The sequence below is a fragment of the Ambystoma mexicanum genome, chromosome 14 (assembly GCF_040938575.1).
Source record: "Ambystoma mexicanum isolate Mex_15411 chromosome 14, UKY_AmexF1_1, whole genome shotgun sequence".
Classification (NCBI taxonomy): domain Eukaryota; kingdom Metazoa; phylum Chordata; class Amphibia; order Caudata; family Ambystomatidae; genus Ambystoma; species Ambystoma mexicanum.
Window position 1 is genome coordinate 507,996,752 of NC_090940.1, and position 11,301 is coordinate 508,008,052.

Below are 11,301 nucleotides of genomic sequence, written 5' to 3' on the forward strand. Positions count from 1 at the left end.
AAAGAAAGGCGGAATACAGAACCTGACCAAGAACGCCAGGGAAATTAAATTAGAAAAAGGTAAAGGACGCTGAGAGCATCGAGCGGGAAGGAGCGAGAAAGCTAACAAATAGGGAAAAACAACGGAGAAGGCAAAAGGTGGAGTATGCCGAGAGCGTTGCGTGGGAAGGACCGAGAGAGCTGACAAACAGGGAAAAAACAACGGAGATGGCTAAAGGTAGCTTGGAACGTGATCCAATACAGAAGGCACCATTTTCTTTTAGCGATCCAGCTAATATGATTATGAGATCGCTTTCCTTTTCAGTGTTTACTATTAATAACTAGAGACTGTATTTGCTATCACGGCATCAGCTCTTATTCGGCCTCGCAACACATAGATAAGACTGGGATCACAGCCTTTTTTGTTCCCTCTAGTGCCGTTGGAATGAGTTAATATGATCATGAGATCGTAGTCCTTTTTTAGAGTTTCACTTCATGTGACTCGGAAATAAAAGACAGACGTTTTTAGTTTCCATTCTAACTCGCATGCGCAAGTTCGTGGGTCGGAGCTAGACGCCAGAAAGACGAAGGAAACAGGAACAAGCCCTTTAGGTAAGAACTTGTTAGAAATGCTCTTTTCAGAGTACATTAGACTGAATAGCAAGTCTTTTATAGATCCTCATGGAATTGTGGTTATGCTTATAGATAAATACAGAGAGGCCCGTGCCGAATCGGAAACTCAAAGAACCGCATAAAGATAGACACACAAGATCATCAACATGGCGGTAGTTTAGGAAAAAGGATGAAGGTATATTCTGAATATGGCACTAATCTATACTCTAAAAGATAAGACCACAACTGCTTACATTGTTTGTTTCTCTCTTTTGTCTCTTCTGTTCAACAGTGGAGTTAGATTACAAGAGCACTGCTAGACAGCTAACAAAAGAAAAGAAAGTCATATATTCACGTCTACGACTTGAAACGATAGGTCATCAAAAGACAGTTTGAAAGATTTACCGTAATTCACAAGGTGAAGAATACATTTCAGTTTTACATAAGAAACAGCCGTGATTAACACAAGGGTCACACAGCTGATATCTCTCTTTATTGCATTGTTAGATAAAACAACACAACCAGAGCGTTTGAAAAATCGGAACAAAAAAAACATTTAGAGTCCATTTGATGCGAGTCCTAAGGTAAAATGCCAAGATGTTATAACGGACGTTGTGACTCACAAATGGATATGCTGTTCGTTAGTAGGGACCATACTGGGAGCACTGATGTTTTTGAATCACTCTCTTTTTGAAAGATTTTGAATAGAGTTTTTACAGAGTTTTTGGAGACTAAAGAGGCAATATTTTGCTTTTGTGCACTTATGATAAATCCGATAGGGGCTATTGGATGCAGTCCCCAAATAAGGTTAGACAGATGGTGATTTATTCCTTTACTGTCACCATATATATATATCGGGTTTAGAGAACAATGATATTGACTCCCCCATTTTGAGAAATAAGAAAACAAGGGTATGAGCACTGTAATGAATTTTTCTCCCTGATTGAAATGTTTAAAAGTTAAAAAGGAAACACATGGAATGAAGAGACATGAGCTGCCAACACAAGTTTTTAACAGTATGTTATTTGTTTGTTTGTTTTTAGAAATAGTAAATGTTCACATATCCTGAAGAAGACGTACACAATGGTCTAGAAGAAATCTACTTGATATTGTTGAGTCGAAACTATTTATCCATTGGAAGTACCATACAAATTGGAGAACTAAATTACGGGACACCTATAGTTGATCATGTTTACAATGTGGAAAATTATTAGTGAGATGAATTTGAAACAAAATATATTGGAATAGAAAGCTAATATGCAAAACCCTAGCTTTAAAAAAAAATAATTGTTTTAGAATACTGAAGTTGAATGGTATGTACAGAATATGAATGAATGAATGAGGAATAATGTTTTATTGAATTAGAATTGGATTTTTGTACTTTTCCATATTAAACAAGAATGAAAATAAAATGATGTTTAACTAGACATAGCTCCTGTCTCTATCCTCCTGTTCTTTCCCCAGTTCCATCTGGCACAATTACTGTTTCATGTACATTTTCCACAAAACATTTCTTCAAGTATTCTGGTGCACACCAATGTGTTGCTGGTTTCTTCCAGTGGATTTTTGGGTGTAGAAAGAAAACTAGTGTATGCCTAACCATTGTAGAAAGCTCTGACAACTATCAAATTAAACCATACCCTTTCCACATGATTATATTTTCTGAATACAAACTCCTTCAAAAGTGAAAAAAAAGTAAGTCGGATGTGCAACCTCGTGCGGAAATGGGACCTGGTTCATCCAGTGCGGTATGATGAGAGGATCCCAAACATAACTCTGTTGTTATGTTTATTTGTAAAATAAACGTTTTTGCCATGTAGGACTTCTCCAGTGAAAAATTGACATGGGGAAAAATGTAACTCCTAGTGGGTTTATTCATCCCTCCTATGATTTAAGTTTCTCAACTCCAAGAGCCTATCCACAAAGAGAGGGCTGGGCCTGAGGCAAGGATAGGAGAATAGTTGTCCAATCAAAATGGAGGGACAATCAGCTGGCACCTCTTAATTTCAGTATTTTGGGTGTGGGATGAAATTAATATAATGCATCGCACAATGCCTAAATGCAGGGCTGCCTAAAAATCATCTGGGTGGAACTCCTGAAAAATTGGTGCAGTAAGAACCTTGCCTGGCAGACAGGAAGTGGGAGACCAGGAAACAGAGACAGATGCTGGGATCTTTGCAAGGAGAGCCAAATAGAAGGATGAATGCTGGTGGCTTTCCACGACTGAAGTGCCTGACCAGACCCCTGTTTTTCTCAAGAGAGGAGCCATTAAGGTGGATGTCTATTCTGAGCACCAAACCCATAGATTACTATGTAAGTTACCCTGCCAAACCAAACCTGATTTTGTTGGGATCTGTTTGAGAACATCATTTTCCCTTAATTAATTGGTGGGGGGCTGACAGTAGACCCTTAGCAATTTTACCAAATAATAATTTTATTAATTCCCACTTAGCCAAATGTATGTGGGGTGATTTTATTGAAATTTAAAATCAATAACATTGCTCCAGTGTGGATAAAAATCTAGTCTGTAAGGTAATTGGTTACCCCTATTTATTTTGTTAACCCCAAAATTCCTGACAGGGTGGGGTGCATTAAAACAAAATTCCCTACTACTTTTCATTCCCTGAGCCCTACCTCCAAGGTAGAGGGGTCCCAAGTGATCAACTGAGTAACTGGGGTTGAGTTGGTGCAGAACACAGTCTTTCCAGAATGAAACAGTGGGAAGCCCCTGATTTAAAAGTACATATCTGCAGAACGTGAGAAAGTGTTTCCCGAGAGAAGGAAGATTTTGCATTGCAAAGCGGTGATTTAAAGTGTCTCAAAAATAAAGCAAAAGTGGCTGCTTTGAAAAATGTGTTATGCTTCAACTTTGCTAAAATTGCCACACGTGCAGGGAGAAAAAACCAAGAGCACTGTGTGTGTTCAAGTTCTTTTGAAAATCAAACAGTGTTGCATTGTATTTAATTAAACTTTATATGAAGTCATGTGAAGGTGCTGTATCATTTTGGCATTAAGGGATTTATGTGTGAGATAAAATTATTGAAATGTTCATTTGACCATTATTTTATTTACTGGAGACTCAAAAGTGAAAAAATGCACCTGGGGTGTAACCTTGGATTTTATTACTGTTTATTCCCAAGAGGGGAATTATTTGTGTTGAATCTTTGTTTTGGTGCCATGAAGAATGTGATGCGTCATGTGAAGTAGTGTCAATTATTACGTTTTGAAAATTCCTTAATAAATATATATTCTTTCTATACACCGTCTTGGTGCTAGGCTTAACATTGCTATAGGGCGAGGGATTCACTAGTTCTATATGAGTCACAGACAGGACTAGATAGAATATCAAGGTCTATTCGTGGGGCACTGTTGATTGGGGGGGAGTACTCCCCACATTACCAGTGATCCCATAAATATATCTCAAAATATAATGAATCACTAAAGCAAAGTTTTAGCAACTCTAGGCACACTTATTTCCTCCAGAAAGACCATTTTCTCTTTTAGAAAACTGGTTCTTAATGAAGACTTCAATTACTCTTTAAATCACTGGGTCTAGTAATTTCAAACATCGTAAACTCTCTTAACCGAACATCTATAAAAAAACAATTAGTGCTATGTAGAATGTACTCACATGATGGAACATATGTAAACTCTGAGACCAACAATTTTCCATCTTTAACATTGTACAATGGCATTACCTGGTGTGGCGGGTCGGATGAAGGAGGTAGACACTTGTAGGACATTTTGCGGGTGATTTATTAAAACAATATGAATAAGGCATATCTTTCCCTATAGCTATAGAGGTTTATCTGCCTATATAAATAACTCAAGGTGCTTGTCATTCATCAGGAATTCCGAAATAAAGATGTCCTCAGTCCAAAACTAATTCTAACTGATCCTACCACTTTTTGACTAACTTAAATTATGCTAAGAAAATGTTTCTTCCTTCTGGTTGTTCTCTTATGACAATTTGGGCCTCATTACAAATGTGGCGGTCTGGAAATAAGGGTTCCACTAGCAATTTACCGGCACCCTTTTCCCGGACTGCCACACTACAAGTCTGCCTGTAGGGGCCGTTGCACCCGGCAGGTCTGACACCTGCTAGGGGTGCAAGGTTCCCAGTAGGCAGACTTGTCATGAAAGCACCGGCACTGTTAGCAACACTGCCAGTGCTTCCGTGTCCCCATTCTCATGTATCGGACTCTATGGGAATATGGACTTACACTTTCTCCTGCCTGATATCCTGGGCTGCCGGGACTTGTAATGACCTGGTGGCACTGGGATATTAGCGGGCGGAAACGGTGTTACTAATTCGGCAGCAACCCGTGGGTCGCCAAACTCGTAATGAGGCCCAATGTCTCTATGTGTTCCATAGTTCTCATTAGTAAGATATCTTCAGACAGTCTCTTGTCGCCTTCTGGAAAAGGTCCTGTAGCTCTTTTATAATGTACATTATTTGTTCTCCCCTCTTGGGTTAGGTATTCCACAAGGCTTTGTAATGTTCTTTCTTATTCTCTCTCCCAGTCATATATGTCTTTCTGATCTCTGTAGCTCTGGCCTTGTTAAGTTGTCTATTCTTTGTAGAAACGTAAGCCTTCACCTTTCCTGGTGTAGCACCGTTTGATCACTTCTTCTTTGACTTTGATTTCAGTCCCCATTTAGATTCCCACCCTTCTTCCCAGGTTGTTTGTCTCCAGTTCTTAACACCTTGGGGGGTCATTACGACCCTGGCGTTAAGGGTTTAACGGCGCCGTAAAAGGTGTCGGCGCCGTTAAACCCTTAACGCCTGATTACGAGGTCCCTTTGCGGGACCCGACCTTAACGGCTGGTCTAAACCAGCCGTTAAAGTAGGGACCCGCAAAGGGACCTTGGTGCTAAGTACGTTACCGCAATTTGCGGTACCGTACTTAGCGCCTTCTCCAGTCCCATTGAGCCATATGGGGCGAAAATGGGAATGGGGAAGGGCCATGGTTCAATGGGGAATTACTGCCCCGCCAACCTTGGAATGGGGTGGTAATTCTCCATTGAACTATGGCGGACCCGTTACAACACCGGCACCAACCATGGTGCTAATAGCACCATGGTTTAGCGCCGGTGTTGTAATGAGGGCCCTTGTCTTTTAGGTTTAGTCATTATTCTCGGGATCACCTTAATACAGTTAAACTTGACGGGTTTTATATTTATAGCAAAAACAAAGAGGTGATGGCTGGAAGGTTTAGACTTAATCTTAACCACTGGCAATGCTCTGGGCAACCCTCCAGACCACCGTTCTTCGCCTGCCAAGCCATTACAGAAGGGAAAGACCATATGCAAATCAGGCTTGGCCCCACCCCAAAAGGGGCAGTCCAGCCCGAACTGCTAGGCCACATCCCTTCTGCACGAGACCACAAGCATCCCCAAACATGTTTCGCCCTTGTTGGGGCTCATCAGTGAGGAGTAGCTTGGGTCTCTAGGCCCAGCAGGCACGGGACCCACGTCTGGGCATACCCGTCCCACTCGGGGTGACATAGCAAAAACAAAGAGGTGATGGCTGGAAGGTTTAGACTTAATCTTAACCACTGGCAATGCTCTGGGCAACCCTCCAGACCACCGTTCTTCGCCTGCCAAGCCATTACAGAAGGGAAAGACCATATGCAAATCAGGCTTGGCCCCACCCCAAAAGGGGCAGTCCAGCCCGAACTGCTAGGCCACATCCCTTCTGCACGAGACCACAAGCATCCCCAAACATGTTTCGCCCTTGTTGGGGCTCATCAGTGAGGAGTAGCTTGGGTCTCTAGGCCCAGCAGGCACGGGACCCACGTCTGGGCATACCCGTCCCACTCGGGGTGACATAGCAAAAACAAAGAGGTGATGGCTGGAAGGTTTAGACTTAATCTTAACCACTGGCAATGCTCTGGGCAACCCTCCAGACCACCGTTCTTCGCCTGCCAAGCCATTACAGAAGGGAAAGACCATATGCAAATCAGGCTTGGCCCCACCCCAAAAGGGGCAGTCCAGCCCGAACTGCTAGGCCACATCCCTTCTGCACGAGACCGCAAGCATCCCCAAACATGTTTCGCCCTTGTTGGGGCTCATCAGTGAGGAGTAGCTTGGGTCTCTAGGCCCAGCAGGCACGGGACCCACGTCTGGGCATACCCGTCCCACTCGGGGTGACATAGCAAAAACAAAGAGGTGATGGCTGGAAGGTTTAGACTTAATCTTAACCACTGGCAATGCTCTGGGCAACCCTCCAGACCACCGTTCTTCGCCTGCCAAGCCATTACAGAAGGGAAAGACCATATGCAAATCAGGCTTGGCCCCACCCCAAAAGGGGCAGTCCAGCCCGAACTGCTAGGCCACATCCCTTCTGCACGAGACCACAAGCATCCCCAAACATGTTTCGCCCTTGTTGGGGCTCATCAGTGAGGAGTAGCTTGGGTCTCTAGGCCCAGCAGGCACGGGACCCACGTCTGGGCATACCCGTCCCACTCGGGGTGACATAGCAAAAACAAAGAGGTGATGGCTGGAAGGTTTAGACTTAATCTTAACCACTGGCAATGCTCTGGGCAACCCTCCAGACCACCGTTCTTCGCCTGCCAAGCCATTACAGAAGGGAAAGACCATATGCAAATCAGGCTTGGCCCCACCCCAAAAGGGGCAGTCCAGCCCGAACTGCTAGGCCACATCCCTTCTGCACGAGACCACAAGCATCCCCAAACATGTTTCGCCCTTGTTGGGGCTCATCAGTGAGGAGTAGCTTGGGTCTCTAGGCCCAGCAGGCACGGGACCCACGTCTGGGCATACCCGTCCCACTCGGGGTGACATAGCAAAAACAAAGAGGTGATGGCTGGAAGGTTTAGACTTAATCTTAACCACTGGCAATGCTCTGGGCAACCCTCCAGACCCCCGTTCTTCGCCTGCCAAGCCATTACAGAAGGGAAAGACCATATGCAAATCAGGCTTGGCCCCACCCCAAAAGGGGCAGTCCAGCCCGAACTGCTAGGCCACATCCCTTCTGTGGTAGTCACTCGTCACTTTTACTGGGATAAGTTTCTCTTGGTATCCATTCCTTGATACCTTCTCTCTCAAGCTTATTTGTTATTCTTGTGGTTACAATCATACAGTTTATACTAGCCGGTCAAGTGGCACAGCGAGTAGAGTGCTCGCTTTGACATCTGTGCAGAGACTGCTGATGCAGGTTTGAATTCCGGCAGGGCCAAACTCAGCCTTTCATCCTTCCAAAGAATGAGCACCACACACTGTGGGCAATAATAAGCAGCGCTCAGATACCGCACTATATAAATGCGAAATAATAATTATTATTGGTTATTATTTACTGGCATTATTTTCAGTATCTCGTCAATTTCTCTGTGACGAGTTTCTTCTCTTACATAGCTATGCCCCGGGGGCCTTCTGGTACTCTCGTTCTCCCCGTTACATCTGTGTTTTGTGAGGAGTCAGAAATGTGAAGGGGACACGTAAATAGTTTTCTCACATTTAGCCATTTTTATTAAATGATTGGTGAAAAAAATGCCTCGCTTTCCCTAAGCTAATGAGGAGTTCCCTGCCTGTCAAACTAAGACTAAAGGAAAACACTCTAAGAAGGTTTCTCTCCCTCACACATAGATATGCAAACTCTATTATGCAGGTATCTTATGGCCAGTCCAAACTCAACATAGGAACAGTTGCATTCAAACATAAAGTAGGTAGCAATTGTCTTCTTAACCTGGGTTTGAACCCCTTCCCCAGGATCAAAGTAGGATTTTCCAAACCAATGTTTAAATCAAGAATGTTTGTTTCAATAGCCAAGCTCTGTTCCCGTGCAACACAAAGTTTCCTTCTCTCCAACAGTCTTTCACTTGGCGCTTAGAATTTGGTAAACAAAATGTTTCAATCTTCCACAGATGATTGTTCAAAGCTTCCACTAGCTGATACTGCACAAATATAACCCAAAGACTTTGGCTTCAGACTTCTTCAAAGTATTCACAATCACCTGTGATGAATCCTATGGATCCCTCACTGAATCCCTGCCTAAAGTCTCCTCCCAGGTGGCCAGGGAAAGGCAGACGCTTACTGATCCTGACCTTGGGGGTGGGGTTCTCGCGAGGATCACCTGGCAGGAGACAAGGCCCAGGGAAGTGAGAGGAATCCATGGGGTGAGACACAGTATTTATCTTCCCCTAAGGAAGAAGTATTACAAATGACATAATACCTAATTGCTTGTTTTATTTTTTATATTATTTTTATTTTACATTTATTTCAGCTCACAAAACCCAGAGGCCTCTTGGAGCTAGTTACAGAAAGTGAATAGTAGATAGAGAAGTGAAAGAGTGTGCATATTGGTTACAAACGGAAAAGGTGAGTGTACACAAACTGGTGCAGCCTCACCTCATGGTGCAGAGGGCTACATCAGATATGCAAGTACAACTGGGTAAAAGACGACATTAGTATGGATGCACAGATTGGTAAAGCCTGACCTCATGGTGCGGAGGGCTACATGAATTATGCAGGTACAAATAGGGAAAAGGCGACATTAATATGAGTGCACAGATTGGGAAAGCCTCACATCATGGTGCGGGGAGGCTACATCAATTATGCAGGTACAAATAGGGAAAAGGCAACATTAATATGAGTGCACAGATTGGGAAAGCCTCACATCATGGTTCGAGGGGCTACATCAGTTATGCAGGTACAAATAGGGAAAAGGCGACATTAATATGAGTGCACAGATTGGGAAAGCCTCACATCATGGTGCGGGGAGGCTACATCAATTATGCAGGTACAAATAGGGAAAAGGCGACATTAATATGAGTGCACAGATTGGGAAAGCCTCACATCATGGTTCGAGGGGCTACATCAGTTATGCAGGTACAAGTGGGTTGTGAGTCCATTTACAGCAAGCGCTCTCACAGTAACATTCAGAGAATTGCATAAGGTCAAATTAGGTAGGTTGCAGTTTTGGACCATGTAAAGCAAGTGCTGCCACATTAACATCCTGTTATGACAGGGAGCTGCAAAAAGCTGCATAGAGTCGAGTTGGGTAGTTTGCAATTCAAAACCAATTGCATCAGATGCTTCATAGTAAAAACCAGTTACAGCAACGAGCTGCGTAAGGTTAAGTTAGGAAGATTTATAGGTGCAATCAAGATACATTTAAATTGATCATGGAGTCAAATTGCGACACGATCAGTGTGTGTACGGGGGCTACTTTAGGTGTGCGGGTGGATATAGGAGACACAATTGGTGAGTGTGCGCATAATTGGACAGGCTGCAAGATGTAGTGAGCAGTTAAAGGATTAATGATGTAGAGTAGGTCTGTAGGTAGAGAAGTTTAGTGACATACCCAGCTGCCACAATTGTTAGGGAGAATTCTCTTATAAGGCTAATTTCCCAAACCTAGTGAGTCCCCCAGCAGCTTTGCTGGATTTTTGGGGTTTGTTTTTTTTCCTGCTAAGAGTGACACTCTTTTCCTCCCACTCTTAGGCATGATTTGAGGTATGTCTTTGACTTTTTGTGTGCTTATGGGCTACGTTTTTTTTTTCTCCATAGGGTATCATCTGTTTTTGTGTATGTGTAACACAGCACCCTCAGTGCAGTAACACAGGGGTGTCATAGTGATCCCCAAACATAGACTCCATACCCTGGGACTGACTACTGTCTCCCAGGGCATGTAAAGTCACCATTGACTTTACTAGTCCAAAATTGTGAACAGAACCAGTACAAACCATCATATTGTGGAAGCACTGGAAGGGGTTAATTTGATTGCCCCTGGGTCTGTTTCCAAGCGGGAACTGTCCAGTCCCCACTTGTCGAGTTTCTGGCTGGTGGCAGTGGTTACCATGCAAAATATTCCACCAGAATATTTCCTATGGGATTTTCCCATTGATTTTAAATGCACCACTTTTCGGTACAATGTTAAAGATACCGGTGGTTTATTTATTTAATATAAAATCACTGGTTGGGTCTTTTTCCCAGAACTCTTTTCTAAAATGGCGTTCGTGTCCGTCTCTGTAACTCCAACCAAGGTCGGGCCCTTTGTTCCACTTTTTGGCAGGCTTCTCCACAGAAGCCCTCCAACTGGTGCCACTCTGTCTGGGTTCCACAGGATGTGTGGGTGGGAGAATTGGCACCCTGGACTGCGTTGCCTTAGCAACTCAAGTCACACTCTGTTCTGATTGGCCCAGTTGAGAGCCGCCCGGCTCACCACTTAGCATGTATGAGTGACAGCTAGGCTGTTGAATGGGGGTTTTTCTGCATAAAAGCAGGGCTTTTGGGACTGGAACTTCAGAAGTCGCCACGCCACAGGACCTAAGAAATCCGAAGAGGGGAGAAGCTGAGCCATCTGCAACGACGACACCACCGGTGGAGCCCTGCTGCAACGACCTCACCACTTTCCTGACGACAAAAGAAGGTCTTCTGCTGAAAGAGTCTTCTTCCTCTGACCTGGTGGGATCAACCAGTTCGCCATTTCACCTTCCAGGACGTCTCTTGGTCCAATCGCCCGTGCCAAGCACCCCGGCGGCCAGATAGCCAAGCTGCACCACTGTGACCGCGAATACCAGGAACGCACCTTTTAACCGACGAACTCCGCGGCTGGTTTCTTCCCTGGGTAGTGCAGTGACTCCAAGTTTCCTCCTCCACGAGATCATCTCTTCCCCTGGTCGAAGCCACGAACTGCACCCGCTGCCAGGAACAACTGCCACCACTGGAGCATCCTCAACTTTAAAGGTAC